A 27,162-nucleotide genomic window follows, 5' to 3' on the forward strand; every position below is an offset into this window, starting at 1 on the left:
TTCGTCGTCAACGCGTTCTTTACCCTCTTTGAACAACAAACAACTATCACCGAAGGCCTATTCCAACATTCTGAACGTTTCGGCACCAGAAATTTAAATCCGTACAAACGATTTAATGGAGCTGACACTGTCACACCAACACAGAAAAAAAAAATTTTAACGAATGGGGTTTCGCGCGAAATTTAAATTAACACGTCTTTTTTTGCTCTTACTAGTGTGTAGCTATAAAACAAAGAAATTTCATAGTTCGAATATCGGAAATATTAGTGAAAGCCCTTTCGAAAGATCCTTTGTAAAGTGAAAGCATGATTGGTTACACAACCACTAAATATTTTTGAAAAACAGCGTTGCGTTAAGGTCTGTGAAACAATATTTTCCGACTACCAGGATGTAATGAAAGGTATTATTTCTACTAATGTGTCTTGGATATACTCGTATGCTTATGATTCGGAAACAGACGATGAGAAGCAAAAAAAAAAAAATAAAAGCAGGTCAAAAATCAAGGTTATCTTGACAGTTTTCTTCAATTATCGAGGTGTGGTACACATCGAATGCCTTCCGATCGGCCAAACTATCAATAAGGACTACTATTTGAGTGTTATGCGTCGTTTGCGTGAGGCTTTTCGTAAAAAGAGGCCGGAATTACGGGTCAAATTTTTAAAGTGCTCTCCTATAAACCAGAAGTATGACATTTTAGTGGTTTTAAGTAGAAATATTTTTTTAACCATAATGTAGATTGCCGCTGAATAAGAATGATCCATGTCCTTAATGCAATTGTATAACAAATACTTTCAACATTTTGGTTGTGTTAATATCGCATATATCTTAAGAGAAATTGTATTAATCCAGAGTATTTGCATTGGTATAACTGTTATTACCGCAGTCGATAAAACAATGATCTATACGAGATATCCGACGACATTGAAATAATTCAGCGAATTAAGAGACAATGGCTACGCTGGCTAGGTAATGTCGTGCGAATGGATGGAAACACTCCAGCTCCGAGAGTATCCGACGCAGTAACTGCCGGGGGAGCAGAGGAATAGGAAGACCTCCATTCCGTTGGAAAGACTAGCTGGAGAAGGACCTGGCTACTCTTGGAATCTCCAATTGGCAATGAAAAGAAAGAACGACTGTGCGCTGTTGTAAACTAGGCTAAAACCTCGTAAGGGGTGTCTATACCAATAAAGTACAAGAAGAGGCTTTATTATCGTTTTGTAACTCTCTAATTGAAATCTATAATGTTTGCTATCCAACTCGTCAGGAAGCGTATTAGTAAGAAATATTTATATTTCGCATTTTTTATGAAAATGCAAATTTTCAAATGCGTAATTTGTAGACATTTGGAATGCAAGTTTAAGGTTCCGCATTGCATCATGTTTTGAAGCCCACTGAAATCGGCATATTTTATCTTTTTTAGAATTTAGCGTAAATGTGCACTAGCTTTGGCTTGTTATTTAAATAAATATATATATGTACATGTAACACAATTGAGCAAATAAAATCACTCATGTCGATTCTAACAAAAACAAAAAGAAAGTGTATTAACTTTGGGCGAATTTAATTACAGTTCTTCAAATACAATACATATATATATATGTATATACATATATATATATATTCATACATATATACATATATATATTCGGGTGTTTATACCCTGAACAGGGTATATTAAGTTTGTCACGATGTTTGTAACACCCAGAAGGAAGGGTCGGAGACCCTATAAAGTATATATATAAATGATCAGTATGTCGAGCTGAGTCGATTTAGCCATGTCCGTCTGTCTGTCCGTCTGTCTGTCTGTATATATACAAACTAGTTCCTCAGTTTTTAAGATATCGTTTTGAAATTTTGCAAACGTCATTTTCCCTTCAAGAAGCTGCTCATTTGTCGGAACTGACGATATCGGAGCACTATAACATATAGCTGCTATACAAACTGAACGATCGGAATCAAGTTCTTGTATGGAAAACTTTCACATTTGACGAGATATATTCACGAAATTTGGTATAGATTATTGTTTAAGCCAACAATGTAATCTCCGAAGAAACTGTTCAGATCGGATTGCTATAGCATATAGCTTTCATACAAACTGAACACATAGTTACTAACAGAAATGCACCTGTGAAGGGTATTTAGCTTCGGTGCAACCGAAGTTAACGTTTTTTCTTGTTTTTTTTTTTTTAACTATTAATTTGTTTCAGTCCCGTCACGAAATTTCCTTGGATAGTTGTGATAGGCTGAAGACACGTCTCCAGTGTTTTAGATGTGCGTGCGCTCCGAGGTCCTAACATCGACTCGGACCACTATATTGTTGCAGCCAAAATTCGCACCCGCCTCTGTGTAGCAAAAAACGCACGCCAAAAAACACAAGGAAGGTGCGACGTCGAGAAGCTGCAATCACAACAGACAGCCGAACGATTTTCTACTCGGCTTGCACTCCTGCTCTCTGAGAGCACTCGTCAACAACTCAGTATAAGGGAACTGTGGGACGGCATTTCAAACTCCTTACGTACAGCTGCAACCGCAGCCATTGGTTTTCGGAAAGTGCAAAAGAACTGCTGGTACGACGAGGAATGCCGGGTCGCAGCGGAGAGAAAACAGGCTGCCTACCTCGCAACGTTACGATCGACCACAACACGTGCGGGATGGGATAGATACCGAGAGTTGAAGAGGGAAGCGAGACGCATTTGCAGACAGAAGAACAAAGAGGCCGAAATGCGTGAGTACGAACAGCTTGATAAGCTGACCGACAGGGGTAATGCTCGAAAATTTTACGAAAAAATACGGCGGCTTACAGAAGGTTTCAAGACCGGAGCATACTCTTGTAGAACCCCCCAAGGTGATCTAGCCACCGATGCCCAGAGCATACTTAAATTATGGAGGGAACACTTCTCCAGCCTGCTGAATGACAGTGAACGCACAACACCAGGAGAAAGCGAACCCGATACCCCAATCGATGACGATGGAGCAGACGTTCCATTGTCCGACCATGAAGAAGTTCGAATAGCAATTGCCCGCCAGAAAAACAACAAGGAGGCAGGGCCGACGGATTGCCGGCCAAGCTATTCAAACACGGCGGCGAAGAGCTGATAAGGTGCATGCATCAGCTTCTTTGCAAAATATGGTCGGACGAAAGTATGCCCAACGATTGGAATTTAAGTGTGCTATGCCCAATCCATAAAAAAGGAGACCCCACAATCTGCGCCAACTACCGTGGGATTAGCCTCCTCAACATCGCATATAAGGTTCTGTGGAGCGTATTGTGTGAAAGATTAAAGCCCACCGTCAACAAATTGATTGGACCTTATCAGTGTGGCTTAAGACCTGGCAAATAACAACCGACCAGATATTCACCATGCGCCAAATCTTGGAAAAGACCCGTGAAAGCAGAATCGACACACACCACCTCTTCGTCGATTTCAAAGCTGCTTTCGACAGCACGAAAAGGAGCTGCCTTTATGCCGCGATGTCTGAATTTGGTATCCCCTCAAAACTAATACGGCTGTTTAAACTGACGTTGAGCAGCACCAAAAGCTCCGTCAGGATCGGGAAGGACCTCTCCGAGCCGTTCGATACCAAACGAGGTTTCAGACAAGGTGACTCCTTATCGTGCGACTTCTTCAATCTGCTGCTGGAGAAAATTATTCGAGCTGCAGAACTTAATCGAGCAGGTACAATCTTTTATAAGAGTGTAAGCTGCTGGCGTATGCCGATGATATTGATATCATGGGCCACAACACCCGCGCCGTTAGTTCTGCTTTCTCCAGACTCATCAAGGAAGCAACGCAAATGGGTCTGGCAGTGAACGAGGGCAAGACGAAATATCGCGACTTGGCTCCCACGTCACTGTTGACAGTCATAACTTTGAAGTTGTAGATAATTTCGTCTATTTAGGAACCAGCATTAACACCACCAACAATGTCAGCCTGGAAATCCAACGCAGGATAACTCTTGCCAACAGGTGCTACTTCGGACTGAGTAGGCAATTGAAAAGTAAAGTCCTCTCTCGACGAACAAAAACCAAACTCTATAAGTCACTCATAATTCCCGTCCTGCTATACGGTGCAGAGGCTTGGACGATGTCAACAACAGATGAGTCGACGTTGCGAGATTTCGAGAGAAAAGTTCTGCGAAAGATTTATGGTCCTTTGCGCGTTGGCCACGGCGAATATCGCATTCGATGGAACGATGAGCTGTACGAGATATGCGACGACATTGACATAGTTCGGCGAATTAAAAGACAGCGGCTACGCTGGCTAGGTCATGTTGTCCGGCTGGATGAAAATACTCCAGCTCTGAAAGTATTCGACGCAGTACCCGCCGTGGGGCAGAGGAAGAGGAAGACCTCCACTCCGTTGGAAGGACCAAGTGGAGAAGTACCTGGCTTCGCTTGGAATATCCAATTGGCGCCACGTAGCGAAGAGAAGAAACGACTGGCGGTCTGTTGTTGACTCGGATATAATCGCGTAAGCGGTGTCTACGCCAGTAAAGAAGAAGAAGATTCACAAAAAAACAGTGTATTGAAAAAGAAGTGGATGAATTAAGCATAACTTTGAATTCGATTAAAATAGAAGAAACAAATAACATAATGGAAAGGGAAATAAGAGAACTGGACATTCAAAATATCAAGGTCATCGAATGGTCACCGTAATTACTTGGCAGTATACATTCAAGGTATAGACGCCATTATGCCACAGTCACCCGTAATATCGGAAGAAACCGAAATACTCTTTTTATATTGTGTTATAAGAACACTAAGAGGCGTTGCATTAGATGTGGTAAGGCGAAAACCACAGGATTGAAGGACGTTAAGGCAGTTACTCATTGACGAGCTTGGGGAACACAATCCAGTTACAACATTAATGTTAGAAATACGTAATATCAGATTTAAAAATAATGTCAAGAATGTCAAGAAATCAATACGCAAGTTTGTAGAGTAAAAGATGTTATAAAATTAAAAAATGAAAGCAATTCCACTAAGATATTTCTGTATAACGAATTAGATCAAATAAATTTGAAAACACTAAAGAGAGAATTGCCAAATTATTTAATTGCGTTAATTAATTTATCCTAATCAAAATGATTATCTAAAAAAATTATCCATATTCTTATCATCCTAAAAATAAAGTATTTTTCATACAACGAATATAGCAGGTTCATCAGTTAGTTTAATAAAAACAAATATTTAACGAAAATGTCATACATGTTCAACCAATAACGTTAACAACAGCGACAAGAAAAGTATGTCTGAACGCAGTTCAAGAACTGTTTAGCGACGAGCACATGAAAAAATTGCAATTTTTTGTTTATAACTTTTCTAATAGTTATGACGGTTTACTTGGTTATAACATGCTTAAACTACTTAAAGCTAAAGTCGACCTAAAAAATAATTTGATTCAAGAATTAAATATGAATGAAAATCATAATATAAAATACAGTAAATTAAGACTTGAGCATCAAAATTCGGAGGAATTAAATAAATTAGAAAAACTTTTAGCTATGTTTGATAACATATTTTATAAAGAAGGGGATAAACTTCCCTTTACTCATAAAATAAAACATAGAATCAAAACTGTTCACGAATATCCAATCTATGTAAAATCATATAGGTATCCTGAAATTCACAAATTGGAAGTAAACAAGCAAATAAAAGAAATGCTCGAAAATAAAATAATTTCGCACAGTGATTCACCATATTCAGCACCAATTTGGGTGATACCAAAAAAGTCAGATGCTTCAGGTAAAGAGAAACGGAGAATTGTTGTTGATTTTCGTAAACTTAATACTATTACTATCGATGAAAGGTATCCTATTCCAAACATGGATGAAGTTCTCGAAAAACTAGGTAGGTGAAGTATTTTTCAGCAATAGACTTAGCGCAAGGATTCCATCAGATAGAAATGGATCCAGCAGATAACGGGTGGGCCATATAAAATTTTAAATTTAAAAAGTCAATAAAAAAAAACGGCTTGATATTTTTCAAAGGTCTGATATTTATTTAAAAGGTTGTTTTACGAAATTTATTTGCAGAAAACAATTTCGGACAAATGACCACCACGGCTGAGTTTACAGCAGATTATCCGATCCACCCAATTTTGGAGTACTTTCTCGATGGTTTCAGGCCTTATGGCAGCTACAGCAGCTTGAATCTTGTACTTTAGATCTTGAATTGTTTCTGGATGGTTGGCGTAACATTTATCTTCAACAGCTCCCCACAGAAAATAGTCCAACGGAGTTAAATCGCAGCTTGTGGGAGGCAAATTCACATCACCTCTTTTGCTGATTATGCGATTTTCGAAGATAGGGCGTAAAAGATTGAGTGTAACGTTTGCTGTATGGCACGAAGCGCCGTCCTGCTGGAACCAAATATAGTCCAAGTCTTCCTCTTCAATTTGCTTGAAGAAAAATTCGGTTAACATTGCGCGATATCGCTCATCATTGATGGTTACGGCGGTTCCTTTTTCATTTTCGAAGAAAAATGGGCCGATGATTCCACCAGGCCAAAATCCGCACCATACAGTGATTCGTGTTGGGTGCATTGGCTTCTCGACAATTACGTGCGGATTTTCTGTGCGCCAAATGCGACAATTCTGCTTGTTAACGTAACCATCGAGGTGGAAATGAACCTCGTCCGAAAAAGATGATTTTTCGGTAAAATTGACCATCCTCGGTCAAACGCTCTTCTGAAAAAAGTATTCAATATTTCCCAGTTTTCTTCTAGATAATACAAATTTAAAACGTTAGATGGCCCACCCGTTAGGAAAAGACAGCTTTTTTTACTCAAGGTGGACATTTTGAATTTTTAAGAATGCCATTTGGGCTTAAAAATGCACCAGCCACTTTCCAAAGGCTGATGAATACAGTTTTGGATGGATTAAGAGGAAAGGATTACATGGTTTACATTATAGTATTCAGTACGTCACTACGGGAACATACAGAATCGTAAATTAAGCGAAGCAAATCTAAAAATCCAGATGGAAAAAGGCGAGTTTTTCAAAAGAAAAACCGAATTCTTGGGTCATATCATAACGTCAGAAGGTATTAAACCCAATCCTAATAAATATTTTAAATTATTCCGTTCCGAAAACGGAAAAAGAAAACAATTTCTTGGTTTAGCCGGGTTTTATCGTAAATTTATCCGAAATTTTGCAGAAATAACAAAACCCTTGACTAACTGTCTTAAAAAAGGCAATACAATAGATAGTTCAGATGATAAATTCGTGGAAGCTACATATAGACACTATAAAAATTTGAATTACAAACGATCCGATTCTGGCATACCCAAATTATGAAAAGATATTTACCCTGACGACTGATGCGTCAAATGTAGCGTTAGTAGCAGTATTAAGTCAACAAGGACATCCCATTTGTTTTGCAGGTCGCACACTCAACGAACATGAATTGCACTATACTATACAACTACCGAAAATGAACTTTTAGCCATGGTCTGGGCTATAAGGTATTTTAGAACTTATTTATATGGCAGGAAGTTTATAATAAACAGTGACCATAGACCATTACAATGGCTCCATAACTTAGAGGAACTAAACTCAAAATTACAAAGTTTGAAAATTCGGTTTAATGAATTCGACTTTGATGTAAAGTACATATCAGGTAAAGAAAATGGCGTGGCAGACGCTCTTTCTCGTATTAAAATCGGAGAGTGCCTCTTTTGTGAAGAATCTGAGTCTAATGTAGACACTTTTCACGCCGCCGATGAAGATTCTGAAAGCTTCATTAAGATAACAGAACGATCATTAAATGTATTCAAAAATCAAAATAAATTATTTAGATTCAATCACAATATCAAAAGTTTTTTTCAAATAACTTAATCATTATAACATATAAAGATCTGACTTTAGAATATATCTAAAGAAATTATTAAAAAAATATTTACTAAAAAATAATACAACTATATTTATGCCGTTTGGTGCTAGCGTTATTCTAGAATTCAATAGAAGTTGTCACCTCGCTTCTTAACCACGCGTACTTTAAAAATCGTTTAATCAGCTTGTGTTCATTGAATCTTTATTAAATAAAATAAAAAAACATTTTTTATACAAATAGAAGAAATAATTTTACTTGTAAATCTAAATATATAAAATCATACACTTCACTAATATTAAATATCTATGTTGAAATATATTGAACAATAGCCAACATACATACATATAAACATACACATAAGTATATTTAGTTATTTAGGATATTTTGAAAAATAGTATATAAAGATTTGAAATATGAAAGTAAAATCAGAATGAATAATTCTCAGCTCAGTGAAAGATTTTCATTTCCCCCAACCAGCGGTAAGGTTTGATAGAAATTACATTCAGTTTAAAACTGTGATGGAGTTCCATACTTCTACGGTTCTAGCAAATAATTACGTCTTTGTTTCCGGTGGCCATTCCAAAATTTCAATTCGTAGACTTCTAAGATACTCAACAGTCTTCTTAGCTTTGAGCTTGAGGTCATTGTCTTCGCATTGGAACGGTTTCGCTAATGTCCAGACCCAATTTCTCCAACGAAGAAAAATATGCTTGCTTTAATATTGTATATCTATATACATAATCGCATCCATATTTCCCTCGAGTAAAACAAGGTCCCTAACACCACTTTTGCAAAAGCCACCACAAAAAGGGACTTAACCGCCCCCAAATTTCAGTGTTGAGATGACATCGCGGCTGATAATAGTACTTGATGACGTCTTCCAAACGTTATGTATTCCGTCTGACAGCTGCAGGTTAATCTCGCCTTCGTCTGTCCAAAATACTTTCGCCCATTGTTCTAGAAGTCAGCTTTGGTGCGCTTTAGCAAATTTTAAACGTAGGTCTTGATGTCGATAAGTAAGCAAAGGTTTTTTTTTTTTTTGCACCTGGCTTTAAACCCTTTTTTTCAACACGTGATGTACAGTCATGCGAGAAACTTGTTTTCCGTTTGATATTTCACGACAGTTTGCAATATTTTTCACTGACCCAAACGAAATCTCAGCTAAATTTGCAATTTGCCGATATGAGAACCCTTCATTCAACCATTGAAGCACGGCTTTCTTAACAAAGTTAGCAATTTTCTTAATTTTTCTAATAAAACTATCTTCACAAAAAATCAAACTTTATAAATCTATTTACCGCTTAAAAATGAAAAATACTTTTGGAAATGCTAGTTAGTTGAAAAATAGAGCTACTGGTATTTAAAATACTCGAAAATTGTTTATTTGGTCTTAGCCAGGGATAATGGGATGCCCAACTTATTCCAGTGTGAGAGCGCCTCAAAATAAGCGTTTTTTATAACATTTTCCATTATGGCCAGATTGAACGAAATAAGAATTTTTGGGCATTTTAAATTATAACACCCAACATTTATTACGATTGCAAATTATTATATATCGGACTTTTAATATATGGCGAATCTACTTAATTCCTTTTTTATGATTTTATGGTATATTAAATCAACTGACTTTCGATCTTTCAATACTTAATAAGGTGAATTAAGCCTGTTAGTTCTCAATTAATAAGTGTTTTTAATCATTTTAATAAAATTTAATTCTATTATGCATCAAATTACAAAACGTTTCATGAAATATATTTAAATTTCGCATTTTCTTTGATTTTCATTGTTTTAAATTTTTATTAGCCATCTTGAACGGCGGCAACAAATCTCTCCGTTTTCATATTTTTTTGGTAAGATTTCAGTCTGGCCATCGCTCGTTTCCAATTGCTAAACGTCAAAACCTCCTCAATCCAGTCAACTGTCAAAGTTTAGGTGGTTTTGACGTTTAGCAATTGTTCTCTCACTTCCAGTGAGAGAAGAGTTGGACATCTCATTATCTCTGGTCTTAGCTGTGCTCGCACGCCTACACGCAATCGATGTTGCAACACAATTGAACAAATGTGCACGTGACGCAAACCAAACACCACCACAACAATATTGAGAAATTGTGCCGTTATATTTCCGCGAAAAAACTCAACTAGTGTACCTATTTGAATGCATACATATATAATATATCATATTCGTAATAAGTTTCTTAGTGCAAAAAAATTTGAAATCAGGAATGTTTGATTTTATTTGCACAATTGATGTACATACATACTGTACATATACATTAAGTAGTTGAAAATGTCTTCGTATTTTGTCAATAGAAATTTCGAAATTTCCAGAATGGAAGCGGGCGAACCATTGTTGTGCTACACAAACTGATATAGTATCGTCTCCGTAAACTTCACAAATTTCATTGGTGGCTTGCGTGGCATTCTTCCCTTTTTTATACAAAAATTTCAAAATATAGTGAATTTCTTCATTATTAACACTTATTTTTGAACAACTGTAACTTTTTTCAACTTTCCCGAATTTTAATTTTGGTTAAATGAAGCTTAATGTCACTGACAGTCATACCAAAAGCTTGAATTGTTTCCCAAGATGTGTCTAATTATTTTACAAGGTCTTTAGAATTCAAGTCTGTCGATGCTCTCTCTCTATAATAAATATTTGCAGGGCCAGTTTTATTTGTAAAATCTAATTGAACTTTCAAGTAATCACATTTATGCATTTCAGGTAACGAGTAACATTGTTTAAAATTTTGCTGGATATTTCAAATATCCAAGGCATGCTTCAACAACGTGGATGCTTTAATACCTCTATTTATGTTTCATTCAGCTTATCTCTCGGGATTAATTAATCTTCTCTGTCGGTGAAGAAAATATTATATAGTTAATTTTCTTTTGAATTGGTATTTTCAAAAAAAAAATTGTTTGACCAAAACATTTATTTTCTAGAATTAAGGTAGTATTTATAATAATTTTTAACTTTTGAATAAAGGCTATCTTAAATTTTGTATATTCTCCTTTCTTCAGTACTCAAGTTATCAATATTTAATTATGATTCTGAGCTAACACTTGACACGACATAGTTCTAATCTTTTATAAAATCATAGTTACTTAAATCAGGTGCGAATAATTGTGGCGTAAATTATTGGGACTATGGGAAACCTCAGCTGATTTCATTAACTTTTAATATGACAAATCTCCAGCATTGACCGAATTATTAAACAGAGCAGCAAAGCAAAGCATTTTCAAGATTTTTCAGTGTAATTTAAATTGTATACATTTGGTGAATATTCTTAATTTCTTCGAAACTCGCAACATACTGCAGGCAGTTGGGGTTGGGCAGTAATGCTGCTTAATTAACAGTATGTGACGCGTCAGTTACGCCTGCAATACGCTAGCTTCTTAGCGTATACTACACTCGAAATAAGGGTGTTCATTTTATTGAAATATGACGGGTATACACAGATGGACCGAACTCTGGAAATTCATGGCCCGATTTTACTCATTGTTAATTTAACTATGTATCTAATAGATAGTATCTATGTATGCCGTGACAGCCAGTAACCTAACCTAATCTGATTTAACTTTGTCGAACAAAGAATCGGAATCGGTAAATCCTTATATTACTTTCTGTAGGAGCTTGAGCTATCTTCTTTTGACATTAATCTTAATGTATAAAAATCACGTGTCACGTTGTTTGTTTGCGATGGACTCCTAAACTACTGAACCGATTTTAATGAAAATTTAACACTGTGTGCAGTTTGGTCCGACTTGAAAGATAGGATAGTTTATAACTCTCCTTATAGTCGCATTATTTATTTATTGCAAATTATTTGTTTATTATTAGCAAAGAGCTATCCACCAGTTGGTGGCGCTAACAGCGGTATTGAGTAAGTGCGGTATGTTACAGTAGATGGCGCTACAAACATTAAAAACATTAAATGAAAATGCGTTGTTTGAAGTTTATATTATTTGTGGTAAAGTTATACGAGTCTATGACTTCCAAAAAAAAAAAAAAGGTGCGTGGAGTCCCTACGCGCGGATGAAGTTATACTTCTTAGTGATATTCAGAAATGCATATCATTTTGTATGAAAGAAAACTAGAAAACTTAAATTCACATTTTATAAATTTATTATGCACATAAAATGAAGAATAAAGCAAAGTCCAAATGAATGAATTTTGACTCAGAAAGTAGTTCCGTCTCTTCGTTGCGGAAGAGAATATGCAGCGTAATCATCTCTCTTTTGTTTTTCGCCAAATTTGGCAGCCGGATTGACTTGTGAAGATCAATTTTTTGTTGGTGACATATTCATATGTGTACGCATATGTATGTTTGTATGCTTGTGATTTATTTGTTCGGCAATGTATGCAAATATATGTACATATAAGTATATATGAATGTATGAACATGCAAGTCAATGCGCGCACATGCGTATACATACACTCATATGACCATGTGCAGATACACAAGATAGGATAGAAGATGTATGCCTTTTAACATCGTATACTATACAAATAAATATTTTTCTTACTAATAGAAATTAAAATAAAGAAAAATATTTATTTTTATAGTATACGATGTTAAAAGCAAAAAATTAAAAATTTATTCTGTCGGGATTCGAACCTGGGACCTGTGTTAGCATCTTGACCTTCCAAGCGCTTACCACCAACACCACCATTGACAATTAGGTTGCGCTGACTTAAGTATGATGTGGTTATGAATGCAAGAAACATACGATGGTTCTAATAATTTTGTTTAAGTATAGAAATATACATACTTTGTAGAACATTTGCTTTCGCAATAAATTTATCACAGCAATACATATGCATAATATGTATATACAAATACATAACATTGCTGTGATGCCCTGAGAAGTATAGTCTTAATAAATTTATTTTTACTTTTTTGCTTACTAATAGAAATTAAATTTATCACAGCAATATTATGTATATGTTTATGTATATTAGTAAGAAAAAAATATTTATTAGTATAGATTTCCAAAAGTACAGAAATGATTCTGTGAATTTATTCATTAAAATCGCCACTCAGAAGTCATTTTATCCCTTGTAAGCGAGTGATTTTCTTAAATCTCACGCTCCCAGATAAAACCATATACCTCGTCCTCGTGGGTCAGTTTCAAAAACCACAGAAATGATTCTGTGTGATTCTGAAAGGCCAACGCAGAGTATTTCAACCAAAACATACGTAAAATAGTTGAGAATTCGCAGAAATGAAAGACAAACGAAAGAAGTATAACTTCAATAATGCACAAGCATACAAACATACATATGCGCACACATGTGAATGTCACCAACCAAAAATTGAAACATTGTTCTACAAAAACAACAACAGCATAAGCATGGAACATTGTGTTGTGTTGTTGTGTCGGCCGAGCTGTGCCGAAAGAAACGAACAAACGATCGCCGATTGTCACCGCTTCGCTGGCTGCTCGCACATTTTCGCAAACAAGGTTGCGTTACATTCATATGGATGGAGCGAGGTTGTGCAACTTTGCGTTACTTTTATATGGAAGGTTGCGCAACCAGAATCTATCGCAACCTTTTCCGGCGTCGTATAAGAAGTATAACTTCAATAAAAATTGGGCGGGGCGAAGTTCGCCGGGTCAGCTAGTCTTTTATATTACGCACTTAACTTCACTATTAATTAGTAGTGTGAATTACGTACAGACGGCTTAGTGATCAAGTGTAGCAATCACTAAAAAGTCCCATACCGCCAACTAATAAAAACAGTGGTCCGCACAGCAGATTTACACATTTTACAGTTTGCTGTGGCAAATGGAAAGTAAATATTATAAATTGAAAATTTTTATTTTTTGTTGCTTCTTGTGATAGAGATATATTTAAAGAATATTCATGCTAAGTTTCAAATAAATCGACTGATTAGAACTTCAGATATTGTGGCTACCGCATCAAAAAAGGAGTTTTGAGAAAAACGCGTTTAAAGTTTTACGTTATACGATATTCGCTCAACCGGTCTAGTTGCCAAGTCACTAAAATAGCTATAACTTTGAAAATAATTTCGAGTTTTGAAAAATCTTTTTAGGGAGATATTTTTGAATATCAAAACTATCGAATTATGAAAAACAAATTTGGATTTTTTTAATATGTAGCCCCTGAAGCAATATGTACTATATGTGTACATATTTAAATACAAAGTTGTGTGTGGGCAAATTTACAAACATTTTGCGTATGTTTCTTTTTGTTTACATGCACACATAATTACATACGTGAATATGTGCGACCGGTTGGTCTTTTAACATGTTATCAAAACTTTTAAAGGCCTGCAAATAAATATGTATATAAATATGTATATATCTTGTCTCAATTCCATTGGCTGGCGAATTAAATTGTGTTCATGCCCATATATGCGCACATACATTTCGTACACGTGCATAATAAATACAAGAACAAAAACAATTTATTTCTATAAAGAAAAGGTTATTACAAATATTCAATGATCTGCAAGATCAACTTACCGCAGTGTCTCAGCCTATCTCTTCGGCGTTCGGAAATTGAGTAAATTATAATCGGAGTTCCAATAGTATGGACACCGAAAGCGAACGTCGGGAGTAAAGGACACTGCGATAATTCACAATAATGTGCTTAAACTAATAATTCACAGTGATCGTTAAACTATTAAAACTATTAACTATAAATTCGTTATAAATAATCGCCGCTTTGTTACATCCCCCCCTCGGTGAGTCGATCCGATTCACTCACTCCACGTCCAAAACGGCTAACTTTGACACGGGGCGGCGAAGGATTCCACTGCTGGTACGTACATCAGCTCTCCTGATAACGCCATCAGATCCACGCTGTATCGCTTCTACCCGACCACGGCACCATTGCTTCCGCGGCATGTTAACGTCGCATACAAATACTAGATCACCAACCTGAATTGGTTTTGGCCTTTCACACCACTTCATTCGACGCGTAAGTGTCGGCAAATACTCAAGAATCCATCGTCTCCAGAACGCATCTTTTCTCCTTACGCCGACCAACCGTTACGTTGAGAGGACCAAAGTAATCAATACCTGTGTAAGAAAATGGCCTCACGAATTGCGTTAGTCGATCCTTTGGTAATTGACCCATCATAGGCTGTGAGGGTATGCACTTGGAAATTTTACAAATAAGACATGCCGATATGATCTTCTGCATAGTACGTCTTATGTTCGGCACCCAGTATCTTTGCCGAACCTCACATATCGTCGCCTCCACGTTCTGATGTTTCATACGATTATGACAGTCCAGTAAGATCAAACGAGTGAGATCATGATTTGGTGCTAGGATAATAGGTCGCGCGGTATCATACGGAAGCCACCTGGCAGAATCGATTCGTCCACTAACAAACATAACACCTTCCGTGTCGATAAACGGGGAGAGTGTGTATAACTCAGACCCCTTCACTACATTTCCGCCTTCATTCAATTGACTAACCTCAAGTTATTTCTTCGGCGGTCAGACACCCTTCCACTTTTTTGTGACGACACAAATCTATAAATCGGATGACCCAGGCGGCCGTTCGCTTTAGCTTAGTTAAACTTGAAAATCTTGTCATGTCTATAACACATGAAGGCATGGCTAACATTACAAATTTCGGGCGAAGCTCTTCACACTCTTCTAAGAGATCAGAAATTCCTTCAAATGTAGGCCAGGCTTCTTTTTCTTCCGTTAAAAATGACAGTCCATTTAGCCATCGAGAAGTGGGATGACTATCGAATGTCGTACTTGGTCTTGTTGCTTCATCAGCAACGTTCTCCTCTGACGGTATCCAACGCCAATCGTTAGCGTCGGTAGCGGCGAGAATTTCTGCGACACGATGTGCTACGAATGCCTTGCAGCGACGTGTTCCCGATCCAATCTACCTCAGAACAGTTTTGGCATCGCTCCACATCACGCGTTTTTTTATTGTAACTGAATGATCTTTGACGATAGTCTCTAGCAGTCGTGTTCCTAAGACGGCTGCCTGCAGTTCAAGGCGTGGAATCGTCATTGGTTTCAGTGGAGCACACCTCGTATCTGTATACGTTGTTCTCCAATAGGCTACGGCTGCAAATACATCTTTACTGGCATCTACGAGGATGTGAAGCTGGACTTCGGCAGGTGGTCCACGGGCGAAATAGTGATGAGGGACTCAAAAATTCAATACATTTTTCAACTGATGGCGCCACTTGTCCCACTCTTTACATATAGGTTCAGGCAGAGGCTCATCCCACCGCAATTCGCGCACCAACAATTTTGCGTTGACCATAAATTTGGATAAAAACCCAAGTGGGTCAAATACTGACATGACTATGCTTAGTAGCTCTCTTTTTGACGGTCGTTTGTGTCCACTGAAGACTTCAGGGTCCACATTGTTAAATTTGAGTGTGTAACTAAATACGTCGCTACTTGGTTGCTAATGCATTCCAAGAACGCGTTCTACTGCTAATGTGACAAGGCTATTTGTCAGTTGTTCCGGTTTATAACCATTTAGGGCGATTTTGGCTTCTAGGGAATTCGAAGAAAAGTTGCGTAGTTCGAACCCGGCATTCTTGTAAATACGTCTGACTTCATTGGCTACTTCAATGGCTTCTTTAACGTTGTCGAAACTATCCACGAAGTCATCAACATAGAGTCGTAGGCTTTTGGACAGCTTTCGCGTTAATATTTTTAACATACTGGGCCGTGCAAGGCAAGCATGCGGCCCCAAATGTCATCACCAGCATTTCATATACGTCTAGATGAATCTTGTTGTTGTTTCCCTCTAAAGAAATCTTTGGGCACTTCTATCTTCTTCTCTTATAGAAATTTGGTGAGACATCTCTTTAATATCGGCGGCGATGGCAATTGCGCCAACACGAAAATTAAAAAGTACTGTCGGCATTGGTTGATATTATTGAGGACCCTTTAGCAGGTAATTGTATAGTGAACAACCGTTGACGGTGGCGGCGGCATCAAACACTAGGCGCAGTTTACCGGGCTTATTGACATTCATCACACCGAAGTGTGGAAGGTACCACGTTCTTGGACAAGTATTTGCAGCTTCTTCCGGGCGCAACTTTCTGGCATAATTTTTATTTACGTAATCCCGAATGATAGCATGATACTCCCGGGCAAATGTTTCGTCTCTTCTCATCTTACGCTCGATTCCGACCAATCTTTTCTCGGCCATGGAGTAGCTGTCGGGGAGCTGAACATTATCTCGTTTCCACAGGAGAACGGCTTGGAAACGTCCGTTAATCTTCGTAATCGTGGACTCGAGTATCTGGCGCGCTCTTTTATCATCATCGGGCTCGACGAGTGGTGCTGGACGTACACCCAAAGCTCTCGATACTAAAGTAATCGGCCACCACATCATGCAGATAATTATCTTCCGAGACGGACATATGCAAACACGACGCCTCCGCTTGATTAAAGTTATCAGTCGGCCCGAAGACAACCCAACCTAGCTTAGTACGTGCGGCATAGGGACCCTTATATTGTAGGGTTTCGATCTCACTAGGGATTCCCAAGTGACTGTGGTCTAATCCAATAAGCAACTTGGGAACGGCATTGTCATACGTTTGAATCGACAACGTTTTCAAGTAAGCTTCATCTACGTCAGCTTTCTGTAAACTTTGTATCGGAAGTTGTAAATCCTGGATGCCGTAGGCATGATGCAACTTATATTTCTGGCCTGAACTGGAGCCACTAATCTCGAAGTCGACGATAGTTGCATTATCAGTAGCAACTCTTCTACCAAGCCATTGTAGGGATACTCGGCTTTGGTAACCCTTTACTCCGAGCTAACTCAATCAAAGAAGAATCGGCCATAGTTATCGATGATCCTTCATCCAGTAGAGCGAAGGTCTTAATACGAGCTTTGTGACTATGCACTGTAACTGGAACTATTCTAAACAACACTTTTTGTTTTTTCATTCCACTGTTTGTACAACTGAGTACTGCACCGGCTGTGGTTGGTCCAGATGGAATCTCAACCCGTTGCATCTATGACAAGCTCCTCGGTGGCTCGTGTAACAGTTTCGTTATGTACTCTTTGACAACCGTTCGTTCTGCAGGTTTTCCGTCGGCAACAATCTCTTGTGGTATGATCACCCTGAAGACAAGAGAAACATAAGCGAAGGAGCTTGGCTTTGCTCCATCTTTCACAGATGCTTAGCGAATTGAACGTGTCACAATTGAAGATGTGGTGTCCAACATGGCACAGTGGACATAGGATTTCTCTGGCGTTATTTGCGGTTTGTAGAAGAACGCGGCGCCTTGGTTCGCTGGAATGAGTCCGCCCACTATCTTGTACTGTACATATTAGATCGGCCACTCCACTAAGCCAGGTACTAAAATCTTTGATTGTGGGATGTGGCTGTATCATCGATGACGTTTTGCCCACTCGAGTTTCTTGCTCATGGGTAGCTTACCCACAGGCTCCTCCAATAACGTTGGGTTACACAAGTGCTGCTGACCATTTACTGACTGTAGAAGCACGGCTAGGTTTTTTACTTTGACTGAGAAAGGAATCATTTTGTCGATGGCGGATTCTGATATGTGTGGCATCTCCCGTACTTGGCGCAGCTGACATTTGATAAGTAGTTTTGGACGGCCGAATCGAAATCGCAAAGTGTCCATAACAGCAGGAACGTTACTCACTCCTAAGTGAGTGCACTGTCTCTCTAGCCTCACCCTTTAAACATCTTTGTAGACGTTGATTGTTTTCAAAATTCGAGAAATTGAATGTTGCAGTTGACTGTGCAAAGGCGGCGGCGAACATAGGCCAGTCTTCTGCCCGTCCGTCGAAATCTGGCAAATCTTGAATTTTTCTCGGTAGTGTAAGCAGATATGAACTGTCTGGTGTAACGTTAGCAAAGAGCTGTAACTGAAATGAAGTTGAAGGCATAGTACTTATAGAAGAGGCGGTGGCTGTGAAGATCGGCGATATAGTACCTACATAAGGGCACTGAGTATACGTATGCGTGGCGGCTGTATAAATAATGAAGTCTCTTCACTTATAATTTTTTAAACTTTTATTTCTCCTGCTACGCAGGAGCAGCCAAATCTTTTCGATTATAGAGTCGGTCTTAGATTAACTATTTCCCTAAACAAAAGCCAATTCCTAACTTAACGCTACCCTAAGCGTCGCTGCTGCTGCCACTGCGGTTCGCCGTTGTTGTCGTTATTACTGTCACACGCTACTCTGCAGACAAAGCGTCAGCACTTTCCGTACCTATGGGAATGTTATTGTCGCTGATTTCGCATACTGTTGTTATTACTGTTGTTGTCATGCGCGGAAGGTAATAAGCATCGTAAGCACTTCGATGCAGTACAGGTGAAATGAATAAGCAGATGGTGGTTTGGCTATGTGTGTTAACTTATACGTTGACGTAGACTGCATAGAATTGCTCGAACTATTCTGCGAGTTCGTTGTTGTCTGCGTTGAGACTGCTGCAGGGATCCACTGAGGTCACAATGGAATTTGGCCTTGATCCGTCTTCTACGCGTATCGTGGACTTCAGAAGTTCATACTGACGTTCACTTTCCTTCAACTTTACCTGGGTACCTCGCAGCTGGTTACTCAGGGCAGAGCTGGTTACCGGGATGACGTCTCGTTTGGCGACGTGGCGACTACGATTTTGGCGGCGAATAGCCCGGTGACAATACAATACATATGACGATGGCGACTAATAAGCGGGAAGGTGTCCCGTTTGGCGATATAAAACGTTATGACGTTGGCGGAGAATTGTGGGATGGCTTCCTGTTTGGCGACGTGGTGGCTACGATTTGGCGGCAAATAGCGGGATGGCTTCCCAGAGGCAATATAATACCTATGACGATGGTGACTAAGAATTGCGGGATGGCTTCCCGTTTGACAACGTAACGGCGGAACGGCGAATAGCGGGAAGGCGTCCCGTTTGGCTCGTAACTAATCAGTTATCCAATGAAGCTTTAGAATATAAATTATATACTCCACTGGCACGGGAGTGACGGCAGTGCAAGAATTGGTGTTTGCACTCAATTTGGCGACAGTATAAATGAATGCATAGTTGCAAAATATAGGATACTGCGAATGAAGATGCGCAAATAAATGCAAATGTCCCAATTCCATTGGCTGGCGAATTTAATTGCGTTCATGTCCATATATGCGATTATAAATTCGTACACGTGTATACAAGAATAACAATTTATTTCTATACACAAGAACAACAATTTATTTTTACAAAGAAAAGGTTATTGCAAATATTTAATGATCTGCAAGATCAACTTACCACAGTGTCTCAGCCTATCTCTTCGGAGTTCGGAAATTGAGTGAATTATAATCGGAGTTCCAACAGTATGGACACCGAAAACGAACGTCGGGAGTAGAGGATACTGCGATAATTCACAATAATGTTCTTAAACTAATAATTCACAGTGATCCTTAAACTGATTAAAACTATTAACTATAAATTCGTTACAAATAATCGCCGTTTTTTACAGAGCTCTTCTTTTTTTTAACCTTTGTTTGCAAATTTAAACTTCTTGAAAATATTCTTCAGCAATTTCCTCGTATTGCTATTTGAATTGTTGAACATCTTTTTTATCTGATAGAACGTAATTTGTAAATGTACTATTTGTTCATTTGTTATCGTAGTTTTTATACTAAAATCGTCCATAATTTTCCTCAGTTTTTTTAATTTTCTTCTTGAACATGAAAATTTGTTGATCTATGGTCTTGTACCTGAACTGCTTCAATTTTTGTTTTTCTTTGGCTTTAAGGAAATAGTGTTGACTTTTCGGATAAATCTGCACGGGCATCAAAAACTTTTCTTTCTGTTTATACCCATGGTTTTTTCCGCAACACTTTACGTTTTTATTAATCAACTGCTTCTTATTCTATATATTGATTTGGTCGCCTGGTTGACCTTGCTGTGCCTCGACTCACAGCCGCTGAATATTTCTTTGGATGGCTGTCAGATCACTGCGTTTAGTCTCTGCTAAACCGCCTTACGTATTTGATCAGTTTAATATGCGGGAATATACACCCGTCTCACAATTATTTTTGTTTTATGTTACTAATATGTGTCTTACAATTATTTTTATTTTAATTTGTCTGTATTTTGAACAGGACTTTTTAATTTGGCCGAGCCCTTTATCCGGCTCGAAGGTCCAAAAATGTTTGATTGTAAGATCAAACGATAAAAAAATGTTTGAAAGTATAATGGTAAGGTTTGTGTGGTGACGAATGTACATAAACAGCCACATGCAATGCGCTTCCAATAATAATAAAAATGCATGCATCCAAGTCATAAATTTACAGAAGAGATAACATTAAACACACACACGTGTTTTAATTGTACCCATATCAAACATATACACATACACATATATGTATTTAGTTAATTAAGATAGTTTCCTAAAGTAGTATACAAGCAATGAAAATATCAAAATAAAATCAGAACGAAAGATTTCTCAGCTCAGATAAGATCTTTATTTTTCTCCCATCAGCGGTAAAAACTTAAAGACTTTTTCGGGATTTTCTTCAATTTTTTTATGTTTTTAGTAATCCTAAGTAAACTAAATTATATTGTCTAATTATACAATAGTATAGATTTTAATTTATTACGTTTAATGTGTAAAACACAAACTAGCTTGGTTATACAAAATCGACAGATTTTATTGTTTTTAAAGTAATAAAGCGGCTAAGCGTCGTATTTTAATTAAAGAAAAATAAAAGTAAACATTAATTTCATTTATAAAGTAAATGAAAGTAAATTGATAGAATTAAAAATATCAGTTTTTCAACGCATGTCAGTCTCTTACATTTCGCGCTCATTTTGAAAAGCTCACTAACTTCCAAATGATTTTGTCTATAGCTAAATTTGTTTCGTTTTAAATTTTTAATATTTTTGATAAATAACGTGCCATTAACTTATTTCTAAATAAAAAATTTCAATACCGCAAAAAGTATAAAGTGTTCTCAAATATGCACAACACTTGAAAATTTTAAGTGATAAGTTTTGCGTGGCCACGAGTGTAAATATGTATGTATGTACGTATGTTTGAAAATAGATATTTATTTTTAATAGTATTTCGGCTTTCGTGATACTGAATAAGTAGCATGTTCAATGATATTTGAACACTCTGTATAATTAATATCAGGACTTTCGAACATTCGGCTGACTTTACTCTATATCAGTGGTTCCCAAACTTATTTTGTCTGCCGCCCACTTTGAGAATAAATATTTTTTTAGCGCCCCCATTTTTTCACCTATTTAAAAACCACTATAACTTCAAATTAATTATTATGACCTATATATGTATATTAACGAAGAATTCTAAACAAACCTTTAATTATAACCAGCAACTTGAAACCTGAGCGCAGTAGGTAACATACAACGGCGCTTAGGTCTTAAGTTAACTCTTACGGGCTCCACCTGCCCGTATTGAAACAACTTTATGGTATTAAAACAGAGAATCTTTTATTAAAAATAAAACTAAAATAATCGATCCATATATAAAAACTAATGTGAAGGATGAATCTGATGCTGTTTAATAAGTTTGTTAATATCAGGTTCCAATTTACTCAAGAACAGTCGCAAGTCGCCACGTTCGGTAACAAGCAAACGATTTCTATTTTTAGTAAGCAGTGTTGTCACAGCACTAAATCCACGTTCACACAAATATGACGATGGTAATGCTATCAAGAATCGTTGAACGATAGACCACAATCCAGGGTACAATTGCGAGATCGGTTTTTGTAGCCAAAATTCTTGGTAACCATTTTTGAACTTGATTTTTATTTCCTCGTTTGTTGTCAATTCTATAAGTTCTTATTCCAGCTGAGGTGACATTGCTGTGTTGACATTCTCAAACGGATCCAACACCCAGTCTGGTATTTCCAAGTTCAAAATGTCCTGGTATCGTTCGGTGAAGTCAATGTGGAGGTTTTCCAAATGTTGGCAGCAGGCAAACAATTCGTCGTTACAGCACGATTCTGATAAATTCGGCAAATTGTGAAACTTACGTCTGCCCAGATTCTTTTTATGTAGAAACAGTTTGGCTGCGAAAGCAGCAACGACGTTTTTTGTTTAAATTAAATTTAGTTTATCGCCTTGCAGTTGGAGATTCATGTCGCTGAAAAATTTATGCAGGTCTGTCATGTAAGCTATATCATTCTTTGATGTTATGAGCTTGTCTTGAAATTCTGTATCTTTAGTTTCCAAGAACTCTATAACAGAGTCAAACAGGTTGTAGAATCGAGTCAGATAATTGATAGCCAACGAACTTCAGTATGAAACAACAAACGATTGAAATCCTCGTCATTAGTAACACAAAGCTGATGAAATAATTTATCATTCAAAGAGCTGTTGCGGATTTTATTGACTGCTTTGATGACATATTGCAGTGATTGAAATAGTTTTTCACTTAAGTTTCTAGCAACTAAATGTTGTCTATGAATAACGCAATGTACACCAAGGACATCTGGAATTTTATTTATTAAGTGCGCTATTAAGCCTTTATGGCACCCTATCATAGCCGGAGCGCCATCCGTAGCAATTGAAATAATATTTTTCAAAGGAATCTTTTTCTCATCGCGAAACTTTTCCAATATATTGAATACTAGCTGACCCCGCGTCCGTTTTCCTGCGTGAAATCACATATGTGTTTTGAAATGAAAAGAAAATTAAATTTATCATTTCTTTTATTTTCAATGTAGCGCAGCTTGATAAACAATATTTTTTGATTTCTGTTCCGGTGCGTAAATGTACAGAGAAGATATTTTTCCAACTCGTGAGCACGCCACGTATTTTTGGCCGTGTAAAAAACATAGCAGCTCAAAATTTATGCCATACACTTCCAGCGACTATCCTTGTGTCCTGATGATTGTCATCTCAAATGCTATTTTTACTGGAAACGGAATCCGTTTGAACTGAAATGGCAAATCGTGAGAACTCAAACAAATTCGTAGAATCAAGCATTCTGCCCCCTTGTATTCGATAGCTGCGTCACAATCAGTCGGGTTCCATTACACAGTTTCGGCGCTTGTAGATTGCGAAGCATAATAACGACAGATCCAACTTTGAGACGCAAATGATGCGGTAGCATACAAAGCCCCTCCAAAGAATTTAGAAACTCCACTGGATAATTCACGGCGTCGTCTTCATTGTCAAGACGATCGATCGATTTGTATGAGCGCAATTCTCCCGGAATTTGTCATCAACATCGGTATTTTGGGCAGCTACCATTGCATGTGCACTCAAGAAATCGTAGTTAAGATAATTTGGCCAATGTTCGGATAAACATTCTTGATGAGTTCATCTTTCGTGAATCGATAAACGGCAGATGGAATTGATATCAAACCACCGGAAGTATCAACCGGAATTTATCCATATTCAATTTTTAGATGTAAAATGTCTTCGGCAATGTCATTTTTGTTCGTATCCCATAATAGACGCGGATTTGGAGGCTGATATGTCGAAATGATTATCGTGAAAAGTGTGCGAACGTCATTTTCATTCTAGTGATTAATTTTCCAGCAATTGTAATTGCTGGCTTGCTTCTCAAAAAGTTGCACACACCGTATAATTCACATACGTATTCATACATACGCGTACATTTATCAATAGCAACCGAAGGTAGAAACAATCGTCGTTTTTCGGCTGGATTGTGTAAATTCATCTTAATGCATTAATTGATAACACACCTGGATGTCCATTTACTGGTTGGCCTTGCTTTCTGCGTAATTATTTCTTCAACGATGCATTCCATGCATAATATCGAGGTATTTCCGAATGTCCTCGCAAACGGATCACTGACGAAAATTGAGCAAAAAATCGTAAATGTTAATTTTGTTGCTGGCGGTGTTTCCATTGGCTGTACTGTTTTCCCTGGGTTGAAATACACTCTTTGGCCATTCTCCAAATTAACTGCGAGACGCACAACAGTCGGAAAGCACTACAAAGTGCTTTAGTGCAGTTCACGTATCAACCGTAACGTTCAAGACCAATAACCGCCATATTGCTTCTTTTGTTGATGTACTTACAAACGTATTTTATTGATTACACCAAACTGCAATAGTCAACATTGATATGAATTAGACAATATTGGTGAATATAGTACGATCCGTGTGATGTCAACTTCGATATTCACTCTTCTAAATTGAAAGCTGAATGTTCTGCCATTGTCGTCTGGTGAGCAACGCCGATAAAGTACAGTACAGTACAGCCATCATTTCTTGTTTGTGTTTCCGAAAGAAAAGCACGTGGATAGTGTTTAGTGGATTTATTGTCAGACATACAAATCGAAGTGGGATTGTGGTATCCGCAAGGCCCATGAACCATAATGGTTTCCACCACTTCGTATAATACTGGATCTTTCTCTGCATCAGGAATTTCAGCAGAAATGACTTCATCAATTTGATCTGGTGTAACCACCATCCAAAAAGGAATGTGTGCGTGGGGCAAACCTCTCTTTTGCCACTCAACAGAGTACATCTAGTATCTAATCGCAACATATGTATATACGTTGCTTCTAAATAAAGTCCATCGAAGCTGTTGCTTGAAAAGTCTTGATGTGACATCGTGACGATCGCTTTCTGATTGACCTCGAACCGTATGTCATCGCATCTTGGGAGTACTCAGTCAAGTACCTTGCGCTGCTAATGTGCTTATGTTGATGCCAAAAAGAACACCGACCGATATTACAAATTTCAATCTGTAATTGATCACTTTGTGTGTAACACACATAACATTTTCACTGAATAATTTCAAAAAATTTTTGAAGCAAACGACAAATTTGAGCGATTCAAATAATTGAAAAACAAAACAAAAAAAATTTGTATGGAAAAAATTAGCTTTTTGGAATCGTCCAATTTTCCGACTTTTCCTCACGAAAAGCATACAGGTTTTCTTATTTCTAAACCTTCCCCGATCCACACAGAACGTTCTCAGAAAATTTCATCAAGATTGGTTCAGTCGTTCCCTTAGCGTTACTAATAAACAAACAATCATTCGTTTGTATGGGAAAAAGAAAAGGGCTGTTTTTAAGGGTTTTCCGGCAATTATTCGGGGTTTTCTTGACGTAATAACCATCCTTGAGCCTCAACGAACATTTTAAAAAAAGAATTGGCAAAATTTGTCCAGGCGTTTTTGAGTTATGCGCTTACCAACATATTTTGCGATTCATTTTTATATATAAGATGAAATGTACATATATTTTTCAATCTTTCTGAGAGATTTTCTTAATATTTTTTTCCATAAGAACCTTGTACAGAGTATTAGAAAACTACAAAAAAAAAATCAGTCAAAGCGGTTCAGCCATTCACGCGTGATGCCGTGACAACATGCGTTGTCCTGCGTGAAATTATGTGTTTTGAAATGAAAAAAAAGTTGAATTTACGTTGTGTTAAAAATCATTTATTTTCGATTTTTCTAAATTTTTTTCAATGTAACGCAGTTTGATAAGCAAAATTTTTTGGTTTCTGTTCCGGTGCGTAAATGTACAGAGAAGATGGTTTTCCAACTCGGGAAAACGCCACGTATAATTAGCGCGCACCCATGCAATCGTAGTTACGATAATTTGGCCAATTTGGCATAAACATTCGTGATGAGTTCATATTTCGTTGAAGTGAATTGACAAAAGGAACGTGGAATTGATATTAAACCACTGGAACCGAAATTTGCCTATTTCCAATTCTTAACGAATACGATGTAAAATGTCTTCAGCAATGTACTTTTGTTCGTGTTCCATTGTTGACGCGGATTTGAAGGCTGATATGTAGAAATGACCATCGCGAAAAGTGTGCGCAATGACTCAAATCAAACTGAACGACGTACATTTATTAATAGCAACCGAAGGTATTAGCAATCGTAGTTTTTTGGGTGGATTATGTAAATTCGTCTTAAGGAATTAGTTGAGAACACACCTGGATGTTAATCTATCGGTTGGCCTTGCTTTCTGCGTACCTATTTCTTCGGTGATGCATTCCATGCATAATATCAAGGCATTTCCAAATAGAGCAATGTTCTCACAAACGAATCACTGACGCAAGTTGAGAAAAAACTCGTCATTGTAAATTTTGTTGTTGGAAGTGTTTCCGCTGGCTGTACTGTATTCTCTGGGTTGAAAAACACTCTTTAGCCATTCTCCGAATGAACTGCGAAACGCACAACAGTCGGAAAAGTCGATTTCATCAAACTACAATATCAAACATTGTAGGAACACGGCTAGGTTTTTTACTTTGACTGAGAAAGGAATGATTTTGTCGATGGCGGTTTCATATATGTGTGGCATCTCCCATACTTGGCGCAGCTGACATTTGATAAGTAATTCTGGACGGCCGAATCGAAATCGCAAAGTGTC

At 37.5% G+C, this 27,162-nt stretch overlaps 1 protein-coding gene and 1 pseudogene across 10 annotated transcripts in view; both read right to left on the bottom strand.

The window, feature by feature from the left end:
* Positions 1-27,162, bottom strand: part of LOC105225932 (lysosomal thioesterase PPT2 homolog) — a 183,209-nt gene that overhangs the window by 67,024 nt on the left and 89,023 nt on the right. The window lies entirely within an intron of this gene.
* On the bottom strand, positions 12,869-12,998 carry LOC125775979 (small nucleolar RNA U3; annotated as a pseudogene).

This window comes from Bactrocera dorsalis, chromosome 1 (assembly GCF_023373825.1).
Source record: "Bactrocera dorsalis isolate Fly_Bdor chromosome 1, ASM2337382v1, whole genome shotgun sequence".
NCBI lineage: Eukaryota > Metazoa > Arthropoda > Insecta > Diptera > Tephritidae > Bactrocera > Bactrocera dorsalis.